A 19,118-nucleotide genomic window follows, 5' to 3' on the forward strand; every position below is an offset into this window, starting at 1 on the left:
TTCTCTTAGAGGAAAATCGCTCCACGCGCCACCTCGCTATTTGTCCCCAAGCGGGTGCCGTCCCCTGGCCAAACGTTAGACTAATGTCGGAGTAAATCTGTATACTCGTTTAATCTCTGCAATCGTTCTTTGCAGCGCGTCTTCGCTTTTTGTCTTTAAGCGTCTGTGTGAAATGGCAATTTCTCCCAGGTTACCTGAATAATCCTTAAGCTACCGGCCAAATGGTAAATAAGGACAGATGGGAGCACAACGATGATACAAGACATTATGACGAAAATGGGCATTTCCTTCTCGTGGACAGGTTGAAAGAACTTATCAAGTATAACGCATTTCAGATCCTGTAAACTTTTTGCTATCTTCCGACCTCGCTTAAGGTTTAAGACCCTTAAATGGAGAGGAATTTGGGTCTGGTGACGAATGTAAAGCGTATCAAGAAATGGCCCATTGTTCCGGATCAACTTTTCCAAACAAAAGTCCTGAGTAATTGGTAGTCCTGAGGGACTTTGGCCGAAGGGAGGCGGAAAAGCTCGTAACTGATCGAGAAAATTATCGGAGTGACAATTTTGCTGCACTGTGGGAGTGGGTAGTGTAAATATGCACTAGTAAAATCAATCTCCATCGGTGTACCCAGGGGTTCATTCATTCATTTCATTCATTTTTATTTAAACACGGTCAATTCATCAGCCTAAAAAAATCATATCACACACGCTAGAATATTTAAAACTCAAACTATATACTAAACACTAAAAGCTGTTTTCCGTGAGTGCCGTGCGTTAGACTTAAAGAATGTCATTGATCTTACGTTTAAATACCCCCAGAGACTATGTGTTCCTTATATAGATTTGTAGACTTGACCCTCGTTTAGTGCACCGAGCCAAAGGTCCGCAAACTCAAAAATAATAAAATTTATCCGTATTGCAGTGACTCATTTAAACCACCTCTCTCTATATGTAAGTCAAGTCGCCTGGTTTTTACCAGTCAGTTTTGTCAACGTACAAATATATATTTTTTGGTCTTACTACTGGTGTTAAATACAATCGAAAGTGACGGTTTTCTTTGGGAAGCCTCGAGGCGATTAAAGACCTTGTTTCTAGCGCACAGCAGTTTTCAAACGAGGCGCTCATCATTTTTAGAATCAACATGTTTACCTAACACGAGGATCCTTCTTTGCAAAAGCGCCGAATTCGTATAACTATATTGATGATACAAGATATACTGATCAAAGCAATGATTTCTAGTTTTTGCGAGAGCATGTATTTGAGTTATTTTTGTTTTCAATCAAGCGCGTGGCAAGATGAGGGTGTGATATTTTTTCTCTCACAAGTCTCACAATGAAGAAGGCGCGAGTTTTTTTTATTTATCTTTTGCAAAAAAAAAGCGGGTTCTGCTTAAAGGTAAGTCTCTCTCATTAAAAACTATCAGAGTTTTACAGCGGATTTTAACAATCTTTGTTAAAAGTAAGGAGCTGTCAACAGCTTCTCCAAATTTACGCAGAGAGCAGGCGCTGGCGCACAGCTGTTTTCTAATGAGGCGCTTACTTTCTGGAACCAAAAAGTCTACCTAAGAAGAGGATTCTGTTTTAAAAAAGCACAGAATTATTACAATGATGTTGATGACACAAGATGTACTGATCGAGCAAATTATCTCTAGCTTTTGAGAGAACATCTATTTTGAATTATTCTCGTTTTCAATCAAACGCGCGGCAAGACGAGGGTGTGATATTTACTCACAAGTCTCACAAGTCTCACAATGGAGAAGTTGCGAATTTTTTTTTTGGTTTGTTTTATATTCTCTTTCGGCGTGAGTGAAGGAACCAAAAAGTCCTTTAAACTCTCTTCATTTTTTCGCCTGAATTTTTAGATGAGGAACGCCTGAGTATGAGCAGAATTTTGGTTCATAGAAATCGCGGAGAACCGCTTGTTTCCAGCTAATACAAAACAGAAAATTTAGAGTTTGAGTACAATTATATTGGTCACTTGATCGACAAACTAAAATATCTCTCGGCAGAATTGTACGATGAAAAGTGAAGTCGTCAAATAACTATCTTTGCCTCCTTCACACCGGCATGTATAAATGAGTAACATTTTCGCTCCATATCAAAACAAACTTATTTGAACAGGGAATGCAACAGAAATCGTAACGAAAACGTGCCGAAACAGATAAAAAGCAATGTACGCTCCCCCCTTCCCTAAAATGTAGATTTTTTTTAACCTTTGTACGTACCTTGCTTGTGAACGTATTTTAGATTTGAAATATCGACGTTGCAGGGGACATTTTCTTTGATGAGCTTTTATCATTCAGCGTTTCATCCGTAATTTCCATACATTTCTCCGTATTTCTTGGGTATGTATATAATGTCAACACACTTGAAAGGTGATCCGCTTGTGGCCCACCATGGTATTCCTTTGAAGCAATATCTCACATGGAACCCAGATGTTTTTCTGGCCAAAGGTTGCAAAAAATATTCCCGCCGTCTCTTTGTTTTAAAATAATTCTTCACCCTGTCAACGTCTTTTTACGAAATTACTTTTTTCTGCTAACGGCCTCCGGCCAAAAGTTATTTCGTAAAAATACGATTCAAACGGCCCATGGAGGCTTTAAAACATTCCATTTCACTTAATTGAGATATTTAGACCGAGATGTAATTGACACAGGCAATTTTCAGAGCTTTATTCAATTCCCTCATAGATTTTGTTTGACTCATGTCAACAATTGTTAACCACGTATACATAGTGTGGTATGCCTGTGTTCGGACGCTCTACCAATGAGCTATGGTAGATTCGTGGCAGGCTATAGTGGACCTCAATGAATAAGCTTTTTGACTTGATTTTCTCTGAAAAGGAGGGAACAAGCAGCAAACACAAGCATACATTCCGAATTAAAAATAGCACAACTTTTTGTGTTGCTTGTAAGGCCAAAGTTAGTCATAAAATTCATCGAGATCAAAACATTATTCTTTAACCCTCAAGATCAAATTAGAAATTCTCCCTTATAGCCTCTTAATCAGTTGAGAGAACTTGGCGTGCTATCAATTGAACACTTAATCTGAAAAGCTTGATCTTTTTCTGTATCTGTTTACTGGATATTATAGATGCATTAATATTGTAATGCATGAGAAATTACAAGTTAATTTTCAAGAATTGAAGCGAATATATCTGATAAACATAAAAAAAATATATTGTTCATGTTATTCACGTCGCTGCAGCACTAAAGAGGACAAGCCTGCAGGCTGACAGATCGTTAATTGCATCAAGCGTTACGTTAAAACGACGCATTAAAATGAGATTCTTCTCCTCTTGGCCACACAGTGTGTAAACATAGGCATGCAACGCATGCAAGCGTATTGTGGGTAAGGATGGGCAACCAAGTAATTGACTTTTGCATTTTTGTACGAGAAAAAAATAATTTCTTTTCAAAAGACTCCAACGAAAATATCGTTTAATGGAGAGCGAAAAAAAGCCCTTTCAATTCATTTGAAATAAATTCAATCACAAGTCTTTTGCGGTCTATTGTCTTTGTTGTCTAAATAATTGTAAGCAAAATAAACTGCATTGGTGCAACACTCACTGTTGTCTCCTTCAGAGCCACTATTTAGTCTCGTCACGCAACACGCTCTCTCTCCTCCCGTTGCGTGACGAGAGCGAACAAAGGCTACGAGGGAGGATACGCTAACATGCAAGACCTCATTATTGGCATTTGGCATTTGGTCACGAGCGCTTCTTCGCCCGCGCAAACTTATGAGGTCTTCAGGAACATGAGCGAGCGAGAGGTCTGTTCGGGCTTTGGTACTGACAATTAGTGCCAGATTCCCCGCAAACCTCTCCCCGACTTGTCTCACAATGCATACTCAATCTCGGCCCTTATGGGTGGGCTGAGACTCACCACGCAACTGAAAACTTAAAATAGACACATGCTGCTGATTCTAATTCTAAATTTGGCTGCTTCACTATACAAAGCAATAAAGCGTTCAGAGTTAGAGTCGAGGTAAGTACGATATTTAATTGTGAATGTGCCGATGTGTTATTGCGACCTCTCATCAATTTACCAATTCAAATTTCAGCGCCTTCACAATCAGAGCTGCTCTTACATAGACTATTATTATATTGATTAATATTCTTACACAACATGAATTGCCATAGAAGGACATCGTTTTTAATAAACTCCATCTTTTTTCAAAATTTTCTTTGTATCCCTTGGATAAAGAATATCTGACGCATCAACATCGGTACTTCTACCGTGTTGAGTCAAATTCGTTTCATTCATACCTATCCATCAGTTGGATAACAATCAAACCGTTTGTGTGAATTTAATCAAATAGACATGCCCAATTTGTGCCCTTAACGTCATGAGAAGTTTACAAATGCTAACATGATTTACACATTACATTTTACGCGGGGAGTCAGTTATCTTCGGCAAAACAAGTTTTAAGATTCAGAAAGATGGTAACCGTTTTTAGTGTTCCCAGTGTAAACAGTGGGTGAAATAAGGCCATTAGAAATTGCAATTTTTTTCATGAATATGTTCATCAAATGAGCAGAAATTCTTCTTCTCATAAAATCTCCGTTGGGTCCGGCTCTTCTAATGTTGTTTCCTTGGCCGTCCTTAGTAGCTTAACTTTTTTCAGCCTCAGTTCTAACGTAGAGTCACAAATTACAAAGTATTGCTAAATTTAAAATGATTTCTTGGCGGGGAAATCGAGTCTGTTTGATGATTTAACCTTGTGCACTTAATTTGTGGGGATGAGGAGCGATTGATTTTCAAGTTCCTGAACGGCTTTTTCTTTTTGATCTGAACAAATCGAGCTCAATCTTTATACTTGGTAACCGTTTTTTCCTCTTCGGTTCATCGATTTTTTTTTTACCCATTTTACTTCTATTTTACAGAAGCTTTGACGTCTTTCTTACAATAGCTATTTGCATTTATCTTTGTTTTGCAGGGGAAGTCGTATTTCGGTTTCTTGCTTTGGCTTCATCGGTCATACGATTAGAATATCAAACAAGACAAGCTTCTCGTGTAAAAGGTTAGTAGTAAAAAAATTAATTTAGAAACAAAATTTCCCGCTTTACAAAACTGAAATGTTTTGCACTGGACATTCAAAGCCAGAAGATTTAACCTCCAAATAATCTTAGATTTTGGAAAAGATTTGTTGCTTAAGACTCGACTCCAACTGAACATAGTCTGCAAAATAAAATGATGAACTCAATTTTTAGCCTTTAGCTTCCATGATCTTACTAAGTCTTCTTTGCAAATGTCACAAATATCTCAGGATATATTTTTAGAGAATGAAGTGTTGCGTCAATTTCACACCATCCAGCTGATAAGTTTCTTTATTCTCCAAAACTGTTGGCTGAAGAATATATTGATACTGTGGGGAGAAACTGCACGTTAAACAATTATTTGGTGTCATGCGATGAATGAACCGGAAAATCAGATTTTTAAATCTGAAATCTTTAAAAATGAGAACACGAAGATGCCATGTTTTTATTTAAATTACGGGGAAGTTAGAAGGCGACGTAGTTCTGTTTTAGGTTTTCTAAACGATTCTTAATTTCACCGATCAAGCTGTTACTTTTTTTTCACTCTTGTCAGATTGTCATTCATCTTTGTTTTACAAGGAAAGTGTTATTTCAGTTTTTTAACTCTCGGCTTCCTCAGTCATTCGATCAGAATACGAAACAAGATAAAACTCTTTGTTCAAGAGTAAACAGCAAAAATTAAGAAAATAACGGCTTACAGTCCTATATCTCTCCCTCTCTTTTTTCATTTAAAAAATGTTTTCGGGGCCTGCTCAAATCAGGCGTAACAGAAATTGAATTCAAGGACAGCGATTTTTGATGTGGAAAGAAATGCGCTTCAATGTTTTTTCAACGACACTATGGGCGAAACAGAAAGTCATATTGATATGTCTTACACTAAGAGATTATCACCTGCAGTTTATAGTTTCTTGTCTTAGACCGATCAAACTAAGCACTTTGTTTTCACACGAGCTGCTTGCATTTATCTCTGTTTCTCGCTACTTTTGGTCTCATCACCCAAACAAAGCGTGTTTTTATTTTTGAAAGGGTTACCAGCAAAAAAACCAAATTTAGTAATAGTTATTCTTTTCCCGCTTCGAAAAAAATTTATTTCTGGTTTAAATTTAGCAAAATCAATGATAAGAAAGAGATAATTATAATTCCAAACAATCTAATAACATTTGTAGAGAGCTTCCAAACTGTAATCAATTTTTGATTTGGACTGCAAAATATTAAAGGTCTGCATCATTTTTAACTATTAAATTTATGATACCATCAGAAATTCTTCCTTCTAGCCCCCTCACATTACCTTGTTTGTCAGTATGGAGACTTGAATGTTACGTAAAGAAAAAACCCTCAGCTGATAAGTATTCTCGTCGCTTGTTCACTGAATATTATGTTGATATTGGAAAGAGAAGGAACTTGTTCCTCACTTCTGTAACTTGAAAGTTTTAAAAATTGAGCAAAGAAAAAAACCAACTCTTATCAATGATATGTGAGCTCCAATATTTATTGAGATATCTTATGAGCAAGCTGTAATGCAAGTTCCGTCCGTATTCGGTTTATAATGATTACTTTTAACAGATAATTGTTCTACTTAATCTTACAGTAGCTCTTTGCATACTTCATTGCTTTGCAGAGAAAGTTTAAATCGGTTTTGTGATTTCGGTCTCCTAGCTATCCAGAGATCTTTTATTTTTAAAGGTGAGCGGCTAAAAATTTATTTCATGAACATTATGCGTTAACCTTTTTTGGATGAAAACTTGCTACTGATAGAGATAACACCCTTTGAATGATGAGTCTGTTTACTCTCAGCTTAGCTAAATGGTATATTGATATTGTAAGGGGAAACAACAAGTTCATCACTTCTGTGATGATTGAAACTAAGAAGATCCCGTATGTTATTTGATGAATCTTATGAGCAACTTAGGAAACAATCTTTCTTCCATCTTTGTTTTTTTTTTCTTATTTTGATGATTTCTTCCCGCCAACCGTGCGAGTGAAATGTTATTACACCAGCTATTTACATCTACGTTTGTTTGTCTGGGAAAGTCTCATTTCATTTTTTTATTTTTGTTTTCATTAGCCACACTATCAGGCACCAATGTAAAAGGCATGTTCTGTTTCCAAAAGGTGAGCTGTTCGTTTTCTTTAATATCTGCGTTTTTTATTGCTTCCTCGGTTCATTTTCCTTTAATGAAATCCACTTGATTATTTAACGACACAAAAAATTTGGAGAAGTTGATTCAGTTACTGAAGTAACGCGTATGTAATTGAATGAAATAGAAAGATTTTCCTTTGCCTGAAAAACAAAGAATTTTGTAAGCGATTAAAACGCTAGGTAAAATCTTTGCTCTTTGCCCAAATTTATGCTGTATTAATCAAAAAATGTCTTTTTCAAAATAATTGATGGGTGGTTAATCATTGACGACACTTACATGTTCTAATTTCTTCATCTCAAATTAACTAAGCGAGTTTCTAAGACTGACATGCCGGCTTGATCTCTATGGAACAAACGGTAAGAAATACCAACACAAATCTTGCAGAAATATCTTCACCTAAGACTGACATGCTGGCTTGATCTCTATGGGACAAACAGTTAGAAATACCTACACAAATCTTGCACAAATATCTTCATCTAAGACTGACATGACGGCTTAATCTTTATGGGACAAACGGTTAGAAATACCAACACAAATCTTGCACAAATATCTTCATCCAAGACTGACATGGTGGCTTGATCTCTATGGGACAAACGGTTAGAAATACTAACACAAATCTTGCACAAATATCTTCATCTGGGCACAATTTAATAGTTTATACTTCGTTTTATTATAGAATGTGGTTTTTTTTGGTTGAATTATGTCCATCAAATTTTCCACCACGCAACGAAACTAGATCTACGTCACATAGATGGATATCTCCGGATCGATTTAAGATATATTGATTTGCTTCGATTTTGAAACAAATAAAAATAGAAATCAGACCTGAATAAGTTTGATGGAAGAAGAAACTGAAGAGTCACGTACACTTCAGGAGGCAAATCACGCCCCTCATTGGTTCATAAATTCAGTAATCACGCTCGCCTTTCTGTAAAATTTACGCTTTACATTTACTCGTTACGAGTGAATCCAAACATATCACGATTGGTAAATTAACCGCTGTTCTACTGGTGAAACTTTTTTGATAGTTGTATCCAAATCCCCTCTACGATTGTTGTAATTTGAACCCGGATGATACACTATGACTGGTCTGAAAAAAAAGTGAAAAAGGAATGTTGCGCTCAGATGTCTGTAAAAAGGAAGAAGGAAGACAACCACAAATTCCCTAAAACACTTTATAAACTCGAACATTTATCAATGTTTCTTTTTTTAAGCTTCCTTTTTTGGTTGATTCTTTCCTACGACAGCAAACAAGAGAGAGCCGTAATGAGTGACGCTGCAGAAATCCTTAAATCAGTCCAGATAGGTTTAAATGTCGTCATATTTCTTCTGAACACTGATCGTGGCCTACGAGCGACTGAGTTGTGTAATGAATGTGTAATTCTACTTCAAAACCTTGACTCTGGTAGTCACCTTGATATCTCCGATGTACTATTCAATGCGTACTACGCCATCTCTAGTTACACAGATGCGGGAAGACATGCCACTAAACTTCTTGACACATTAAATCATGCTTCGAGACTAAACATAGAACTGGGAGACAAATACGAAGCACAAAGCCGGTTTGGAGAGGCAAAGAAACTCTTTAAAGGCGCGCTCACAATCATGAAAACAATTGGTCACAAAAGAAAAGAAGCACAGGCTCATGTGAGACTTGGAAATGTCAGTACTAGCCTCAGTAAATACCACAAGGCTAAAGAATATCACGAGAAAGCACTTGCCATCGCAAAAGAAATTGGCGACAGAAAAGGAGAAGGAACAACATACGGGAACCTTGGAAGTGTTTTTTATTACCTTAACGAATATCAGAAGGCTAAAGAAAATCACGAGAGAGCACTTGCCATCGACATAGAAATTGGCGACAGAAAAGGAGATGGAACAACATACGGAAACCTGGGATGTGTGTTTCATTCCCTTGGCGAATATCAGAATGCTAAAGAATATTACGAGAAAGCGCTTGCCATCGCGATAGAAATTGGCGACAGAGGAGGAGAAGGAACAACATACGGGAACCTCGGAAGTGTGTTTCATTCTCTTGGCGAATATCAGAATGCTAAAGAATATTGCGAGAAAGCACTTGCCATCGCGATAGAAATTGGCGACAGAGGAGGAGAAGGAACAACATACGGGAACCTCGGAAGTGTGTTTCATTCCCTTGGCGAATATCAGAATGCTAAAGAATATTACGAGAAAGCACTTGCCATCGCGATAGAAATTGGCGACAGAGGAGGAGAAGGAACAACATACGGGAACCTCGGAAGTGTGTTTCATTCTCTTGGCGAATATCAGAACGCTAAAGAATATCACATGAAAGCACTTGCCATCGCAATAGAAATTGGCGACAGAGGAGGAGAAGGAACAAGATACGGAATCCTCGGAAATGCGTTTCATTCCCTTGGCGAATATCAGAATGCTACAGGATATCACGAGAAAGCACTTGCTATCGCGATAGAAATTGGCGACAGAGGAGGAGAAGGAACAACATACGGGAACCTCGGTAAAGTGTTTCATTCCCTTGGCGAATATCAGAATGCTAAAGAATATCACGAGAAAGCACTTGCCATCGCGATAGAAATTGGCGACAGAGGAGGAGAAGGAACAACATACGGGAACCTCGGAAGTGTGTTTGATTCCCGTGGAGAATATCAGAATGCTAAAGAATATTACGAGAAAGCACTTGCCATCGAAAGGCGCCAACATGGCTGCCACGTTTTCTGGAGCTCTTCGCCTATCTACCATTTTTGATGTTCTTTTCGTTTTGAATGCTGCCCAAGAATGCTACAATTGTCACTATAGGAGGGCTGAAAGTCCTTGGCTTTTCAAACATATTTTATCCAAGTTTACTACTCCTAAATTTAGAGTTCGCCGGCCGGTGGTGTTGTGGGGCGTCCATGGTCTAACCTTGCTTGCAGTACCGGAGAAATATATCACGCTAGATATCACTATAGATATGGACGTAGAGCCACAACCGGGTCCAGAGATAGACAGGAGTTTCGGAGGAGTTAATAAGAACTACCCGATGTTAATGCGAACTAAGCCAGCGTCTTTGAAATGCTCTGAACTCTTGTCTCTCCGAAACAAAGCTTTCAAGCCATCTCCGGCCGTTCTATCTCAGTTCAAGTCACTCGGCATTCTGAAATACCGTGGGCAACATAGTGCTCGAATCTCACGATCCATCTCAACCAAGAAAATCCCGGTGATGCAAGGCCGCCGTTTCATCAAGGCTGAAGGTCGGAAAGTGGATCGGAGTAACTTAATTAACATTCCGCGTGTCAACACAACCGACAAAACATCCACCTCTAAATCAAAGGGTTTCGCTGTCCCAAAATGTTTGTTTACGAACATTTGTGGTTTGTCGAAAACAAAAAATCGTGTACGAGCACCTGTGGCGCTTGAGGCTGACCTGAGATCTCAGGATATTGATGTGTGTATTGTCAGTGAAACTCATCTTTCCACTAATATGCCGGACGCCGTGGTGAATATCCCAAATTACAATGTGTTCAGGCGGGACAGAGGTTGGGCAGACTTGGACAAAAGGAAAAAAGGGGGTGTTGCGGTCTATGTGAGAGACAGTCTTAAAGTCTTGGATGTCTATCGGTCCAATTTATATGAATTTATTGCTTTAACAGTGCAGTTGCCGTCCGATCACATTATGCTAATTTGCGGCCTGTATAATCCTCCCAAGCATAGCTACCGGGATCTCGACTTAATTAATTATATAATATCTTTTGTGGACATTGTGTTGAACAAACACCCAGAAGCGGCTATTGTCTGTGGTGGCGATGTAAATCGTTTGGATATGCAAGAATTTAAGGCTTTGTCTGGCTGGGATTTCGTGGTTGATTTTCCCACGCGGGGTAACGCGTGCTTGGATAACTGTATGACCAACCGAGCGGATCTGTTCGGTCAAGCATATTCCATACATATGCTTATTAAGACAGACCATGAAGGCTTTGTTTTACCGGCGGGATTAAAGCTTAAACCTATGCGCCGCAAAGTTCTTGTGCGGGACTGTAGGGAACATCGGAAACAGTCATTTTATATGGCACTCACTGCGCTGGACTGGAGTGACGTCCTCAATGAGGTGGACATAAACAAGGCGGTCGAGGTGCTTGAGGTAAAGATTCGTGCAATGATGAATAAGTTTATGCCGCAAAAATCTGTACGCATGTCATCGCGTGACCCAGTTTGGATGTCCCCATTAGTCAAGTGTATGCTGAGGAGTAAGTCCCATATATCTTCAAAGAATAAGGAACGCCTGTCTTTATTTAATAAGCGCATTTCTGAGCTGATAACCGAGAACAGAAGAAAACTGGCTGCCATTGGTAGCGGTGAGTGGTGGAAGGGCGTGGACGCCCTATCGCAGCGTCGCAGGTCATCGTTGATAAATTTGGACAAGAACTCTCTAGTTCGTCTGAACGACTACTTCGCCAACCTGTGCTATGATGACACTTACGTTAGACCTAGTGATATGGATATCCCGGACAGTGTAAAGCCCCCGAAAATATCTGAGCGGTGTGTCTGGAATACCTTAGTTCATGTAAAGAAAACCGCAACGGGACCAGACGACCTCCCGTACTGGATCTGGAAAGACTGTGCTGAGCTACTCACACCAATCGTCACTCACGTTTGGAATCTGTCGCTGTCTACTCATACATGGCCAGACTCCTGGAAAAGGGCAAATGTTAACCCTCTCCCCAAAGTGAATATGCCTATAGAGGACTCGGACTACCGTGGTATTAATGTTACTCCCGTTATTGCCCGGTTGTTTGAGAAGGTCGTGTATCGTACACAAGCACAGTCAGTCATTGAGAGCAACCTGAGCCACACCCAATTTGCATATAGACAGGCGGGTAGTTGCACAAATGCCTTGCTCGCTATCCAGCACCAGACATACAAGTATTTTTAATACACAGCGCTTTATGAACACATTTGTAAATAGGTTGATATTTAAGCTCCATTTATTGTAATGATATACTTTTTAATTCATAATATGTATGTAGATTTCTGTAGTTTTTTCAATTCATTGTAACATAAGATATGTAGTTTTATCTTATGATGGAAAAAAGACTATTATTATTATCGCGATAGAAATTGGCGACGGAGGAGGAGAAGGAACAACATACGGGAACCTCGGAAATGTGTTTGATTCCCGTGGAGAATATCAGAATGCTAAAGAATATTACGAGAAAGCACTTGCCATCGCGATAGAAATTGGTGACAGAGGAGGAGAAGGAACAACATACGGGAACCTCGGAAATATGTTTCAATGCCTTGGCGAATATCAGAATGCTAAAGAATATCACGAGAAAGCACTTGCCATCGCGATAGAAATTGGCGACAGAGGAGGAGAAGGAACAACATACGGGAACCTCGGAAAAGTGTTTAATTGCCTTGGCGAATATCAGAATGCTAAAGAATATCACGAGAAAGCACTTGCCATCGCGATAGAAATTGGCGACAGAGGAGGAGAAGGAACAACATACGGGAACCTCGGAAATGTGTTTTATTCCCTTGGCGAATATCAGAATGCTAAAGAATATTGCGAGAAAGCACTTGCCATCGCGATAGAAATTGGTGACAGAGAAGGAGAAGGAACAACATACTTGAAACTTGGAAACGTGTACAGGAATCCTAAAGAACTTCGGCAAGCTAAAGAATATTTTGACAAAGCATTCGGCGTCAGTATTGCAACTAGTGACAGAACACTGGAAGCAATGGCTCTTTTAAGTTTGGCACATGTCTCTAATGCTGTAAATGACAGTCAGAAGGCAAAAGAACATTGTGAGGAGGCGCTTACAATCATCGGAGAAAGAAAGCACGAAGCACAACTATACCTAGATGTTGGATATCTATCCCAATCGTTCGGTTAATAAAGGTAGCGTATTATTTACAGAAAGCTTGTTTCATAAGCAGCGAAATTGGACACAAAATGAATGAGTTTCAAAGCCTCCCCCTTATTACACTATTAAAGATATCGCAGTCAGAGGCTGTGGATGCAATAGGATATCTTCTCCAATGTATTGAAAAATATGAACAATTCAGAACTCTTCAGAAAGGAAACAGTGGATTTAAAATGTCTCTGTTAGAGGGAGACGGCACCTTTCCCTACAAGTTACTCACTCACCTCCTTTGCGATACTGGAAAATTTCGAGATGCTCTCTATGTTGAGGAACTGGGACGAGCAAGAGTCCTCGCAGAATTCATGGCAGACAAGTACTCTGCTCAAAGCCACATCTCAGCTGATCCACGATCATGGTTCGGGATTGAAAACATCGTAAGAAGAGAAAGTACCAGTGTTTTTTTGTACATTTCGTACGAAGATTGGCAAGTTCTTCTCTGGGTACTGAAGGCAAATGGAGACATTTTCTTTCGAAAAACAGACGAAGTGAAAATAGACACTCCTATCGCTGAGCAAGTTTGCGAAGTGGAAGGAGTTTTCAAAAAGAGCGCCAAGTGCTTTGGTGTTTTACCAACAGCAAACTGCGAAGACCGATCGCTGGATGACAACGTGACGACATCTCTTCATGAAGAGAGCCAAGCAAATTTGCGAGGTGACGAAATCAAAGATACCGGAAGAAGTCATCATTTGTACTACGAATGGATCGTCGCACCTGTGGCAGATTTGCTCACAGAGCCCGAAATCATCATTATACCGGATCGTTTTCGTACCGAGTCCCACTTGCTGCCTTGCGTGATGAACAAGCCGGAAAGTATTTATCGGAGAAGTACAGAATACGCATCGTCCCTTCACTGACAACTCTCGGTCTCATTCAAGAATGTCCAACAGACTATCACAGTCAAACTGGCTGACTGGTTGTGGGTGATCCTACGGTTGGCAAAGTGCAATACAATGGACGTCTCACTGACATTATACCATTGTTCTTTGCAAGTAAGGAAGCAGAGATGGTTGGTCAACTGCTGGGTGTTCAGCCCTTATTGGGAAGTCGCGCAACAAAGCAGGCGGTTCTTCAAGCAATACCTTCAGTGAGTCTGATACATCTTGCCGCACATGGAGATGCCGAAAGAGGAGAGATTGCCCTCTCTCCTCAATTTACTACTAACAATACTCCAAAAGAGGAAGACTACCTCCTGACAATTTCGGACATTGAAGGAGTTCAAGTGCGAGCTAAACTGGTAGTACTCAGCTGTTGTCACAGTGGGCGTGGATTGGTTAAAAAAGAAGGAATTATTGGAATCGCTCGAGCATTCTTAGCATCTGGTGCACGTTCAGTGTTGGTAGCATCGTGGGCTCTAGAAGACCAAGCAACGGCGAAGCTCATGAAATGTTTCTATAAACACCTTGTGCGTGGAGAAAGTGCCAGTGAATCTCTTCACCAGGCCGTTCAGTGGTTGAGAAGCAATGGATTCTCCAAACCTTCCCAATGGGCCCCGTTTGTGTTGATGGGGGATAACGTGACATTTGAAAAAAGGGTAAGTCTGATTATAATAAGCAATTTTCTACGATAAACCGATTAGCACACTGAACTTGTTCAGTTCACTCAGTTGTCGTAATTTTTTTGTTTGTTTTTGTCTTTCATCCATAAAATGCCAGGAAAAATAACTTGATTTTATCTAGCAATCGGAGCCACAATTTTTTCACAGAAGGCTTTCTAAAATTGGCGTTTCTTTTGTATGCAATATACTCGGAAATAATTACTCAAAGTCGATGCGATACTAAACGCTATGACGATGAAGGTAACTCGAGAAGCTGAAAAAGTTCACTTTATCTGTAAACAATCAACCAAAATAACAATAAATTGACAATCTTAAAGTCACTTTCGTATCAAACAAGGTATGTTCGACAAGTTTGGACAATCATACCCATTGGCATTGAAGAAGAAAGTAATTTCTTTAATTGGAAATCTGTTCCGTTTACTTTAAAGCTGAAATAGTGACAAATTTATAATATTTTTTCAGGAAAGAAGAACTCGAGGAGGACAACAACGAAGCGGAGAAGAAACAGAGTGACTACTGATCCTACACCACAAAGATTCTTCTTCCTAAACATTGTCGTTCAATGGACACTGGTATTACTTGGCGAAGACATTTTTAATTTTTTTTATTTAGTCAAGTAGTAGATTTTGCGTACTTTTGTAGGCAGGGCTTAATCGAAAGGCAGCGACGATGAAACCTGCAATTAAGTTGTGTGTTCTATTAATTATATTATCAAAAGGGAACTACAATAAATTCGGATGGGGAAATTGAACGCAGGAAATTAGCTCAATGTATAAAAATGTGAGAATGTTGGCAAAGTTTCGTCAAAACTCAAAATTAATTCTTGATTTAAATCATTATAATTCTGTTTTCAATTCTACCGTTGGACGCACACGTGATCATTGAAGAGTGATTAAGACTGTTCAGAGGTGCAGGAGATGATAACAAACTAACAGAAGAGGGAACAAAAAGTGCCGAGATACTGAAGACACAATAAAAAAAAAGAGAAGATAATTATGTAAAAATCAGACAGAGAAGAGAAAAATGCTTGAGAATTACCGCAAAAATCAAACAGTGTTGAGAACAGGGCGCGACATATTAATCTAAAAGTTTAATAGAGAAGAGAACAAACAGAGTGCAATATACTAAAAGAAAAGTATTAACAAATAGAGAAGAAGAGAATCGGTGAGCGAATTATTGAGATAAAATTAGGAGAAAACATTGCGCGAGATACTAACGCCAAACAGAAGAGTGCAAAAAGTTGGTAGGATATGAACGTGACAATCAGCCAGAATTAACCCTTTAACTCCCAAGATCTCATTAGTATTTCTCCCTACTGTCTGCCATAAAATACTTATGATTTCAATTTGGAGAATTTGGTGTTGGATCAGCCCGTAGTTCCCTAATTGAGTTTTCTTCTTTATTCTCCTCACTTGTCTGCTTGATTCTGTGTTGATATTGTAAGGAGAAATTCTGTCTTGGTCACTCATGAGAGTTAAAGGGTTAAGGAAAAGAACAGAGGGCTAGATTCTAATATAGGAAAGAAATTTAAGTTAAAACAAACAGTGATGTAGATATTAACTAGGAAATCAAACAGAGACGCGAAAAGCATTGTGCAAGATTTGAATGAAATATTTAATCGGAGGAGAGAACGAGCTATGTACAAGATTCAACTGAACAAAAATTCCAAACAGAGCAGTGAAAAAAACAGTTCTCAATATAATCGAAACAAACAAAGTAAAAAGAAGAAACAGTGGACTGAACAAACAGTAAAATCATAGGCATGCAATACATGCAAGAGTTGTTTTTAAGGCTGGGTGAGTTAAGGTGGGACACTGTGTAACCGATGTTTTCATTTTTGTTAAAGAAAAAGAGCCTTAAGCTCAAAAAGAACGAAAATAACGCATTAGTTAACTTAAAAGACAGGGAAAAAAAGTTCCTATTAGTCTGAAATAAACTCACATGAAGTTAATTCGTGGTCCATTGTCTATGTGGTCTGAGTAATTAGAAACAAAAATAAACTTACTTTACCTTAAGAGACAGGGGCAGGGAGGGAAGGGGGAGAGAGGGGGAGAGAGGGGGAGAGAGGGGGAGAGAGAGAGAAAATTTATTTTTATTAACCGCTTTTTTCGGTTCATACAACTTGATTATGGGGGAAATTTTTAGTTTTAATTATTACTGTTCCTAATAATATACATGAAAAAATTACTCAGTTCGGATCGGTTAAGATAAATGCAGTTTCCAGGTAATTCAATGCAGAGGAAGGTTAATTCAGTGCAAAGAAGTAACAAACCAGACATTTGAACTTTTTGTGCCCTAAAGATGTGAAAATATCATTGTATATCATTGTTTTGATCGTACGCGGTTGTTTTGACCGATTCGCATGACCAATTCACATCTACGTATTGACAAACGGCAGTCGAATCCCTTGGAGGGCATCTAGATGTCCACATTCATTTTCTGATGAGACTAAGAGCACATTTGAAAGTTCGGAATGTCCGACATATCTCCAGCCTTCTTCTAAGATAACGCTCGGGTCCAAACGTTCCTTTACAATGAAATAATACAAAGTTTATGTTCTTGGGCATAACTATGTTTTGCGCCCGACTCAGAGTCATTTTAGCCCTTTTCGTTAAGCGAAGGTTACAATGACTCTAAGAGGGGCCCAAAAACACAATCGTGCTTCAGAACATAAATTATTTTACTATCATTTACACTTTTGGAGGGTATAGAGAAAATAAAAACCGAAGAAATGGGGAAAAAAGTCAGAAGGAAGGAGAGGGGAATGGTTGTAGTGGGTCAATAGTATTCTGGCCATCCCCGCCCTCTCCTTTGCACCGTACAAACATGGCCGGTCAGAAGGCTTCACTGCAGGCTAAGAATGGCAGAGCGTTACAAGACATTGCAAAGAAAGCCTATACGTCGGAAAGCCCACGAAAGAAGAAGTGGGGTATGCAAGCTACCGGAATTCGCTGCGCAGATGAATCAATCCAGGGTATTCAGGTGAGGTTCGTTAAATAATCTGGAGGCCCAAATAACGGTAATAGACCGAAGTTAGGACAATAGAATATGGAATTCTATGTGACATTCTTGCTAAATTTAGCCGGTTTGAGACCCCGACAAAGAGGACTGGAGACTACTTACCCTTTGCATGTGATTGGTCGATGTCTTGGAACACCAAAATTTAAAGGTGAAAAAGACGAATGATTCCTTTCGATCAAAGCCTCCATTTCTTTCAAACGTTTTTAAACTTTTATTTCGATAGAGTGATGGAAGCTAGTGAGTTAGAATGCTGCTTGACAGTGGAAAACCTCAATTCCAATGGTGTGGTCACGAAACGGTGAACGTACAAGAGTATTACAGTTGTCTTGGGTCAAGATGAATTCCGCGACATCGCTCTCCGAATTGTCAGTAGTCAATCTCCGTTGGGAAAGACTTTTCTCCTGAAGGAATTAACCATTCACAAACAGTTTTTACAAGAAGGGAAGGCTACCATCAAACTTCTAACACAGGAGATACAAATAATGTTTTCGAGTTGTCCACCGAATCGGCAATATATATAACGGCGTAACATGCGACTAACAGAGTCTATATACTGTAAGATTTTACGCCACTAACCCAGTCGGTAGATTAATTATAATAAATTAATATATAATGAAATTATATTACTGGCGTAAAATTTACATTATATATATATCACCGACTGGAAGAAATTACGCCGTTAGTTACTGGCGTAAAATCTTACATATATATATCACCGACTGGAAGAAATTACGCCGTTAGTTACTGGCGTAAAATCTTACATATATATATATCACCGACTGGAAGAAATTACGCCGTTAGTTACTGGCGTAAAATCTTCCATATAAGACAACCGACTGGAAGAAATTACGCCGTTAGTTACTGGCGTAAAATCGGCGTAATTTCTTCCAGTCGGTAATATATATATGTAAGATTTTACGCCAGTAACTAACGGCGTAATTTCTTCCAGTCGGTAAATTATATACTGTAAGATCTTACGCCGTTAGTTAACGGCTTAAAATCTTACATATATATACACCGACGCACTTAGTGGCATAAAATCTTACAGTCTATAGACTGTGTTAGTCACATATTACGCCGTTATCCCATGTTGTCTCTGTGCCGCCGCGACCATTTTCAAACCACGCGAGTGTTCTTTGACGATGGGTCTGTGCTCAGCTGGAGTTGCAACAGACACACGGTCATGTTTAGGTTTCTCATCGGTTGTTCTGATCTTTTTTCTTGCGGGTTTGGCGACCTTTAAATCCCCGGTTTGCCGTAACGACTCGATAAAACGATCGCGCCTCTCTTTTTGCCTCTCTTCAGCTACTCTTGCTTTCTTCCTCGCCTTCCAGTGCTTTCTCTTCTGTTTCGTTATTTCCTTTAACTTCTGCCGATAAGCCGCATCCATGATTCAACTAAATTGAGCCACGTTTGGAAAGGCGTAAAAGCTGTTTGAGGGAGTTATTCGCATGCTGATATG

The 19,118-nt window shown here is 39.2% G+C and overlaps 1 pseudogene; it reads left to right on the top strand.

The window, feature by feature from the left end:
- The first annotated feature begins 13,109 nt into the window (after positions 1–13,109).
- LOC136277142 (uncharacterized) lies at positions 13,110–15,233 on the top strand (annotated as a pseudogene).
- The last annotated feature ends 3,885 nt before the right edge of the window (positions 15,234–19,118 follow it).

Source organism: Pocillopora verrucosa, chromosome 12 (genome assembly GCF_036669915.1).
Source record: "Pocillopora verrucosa isolate sample1 chromosome 12, ASM3666991v2, whole genome shotgun sequence".
Classification (NCBI taxonomy): Eukaryota; Metazoa; Cnidaria; class Anthozoa; order Scleractinia; family Pocilloporidae; genus Pocillopora; species Pocillopora verrucosa.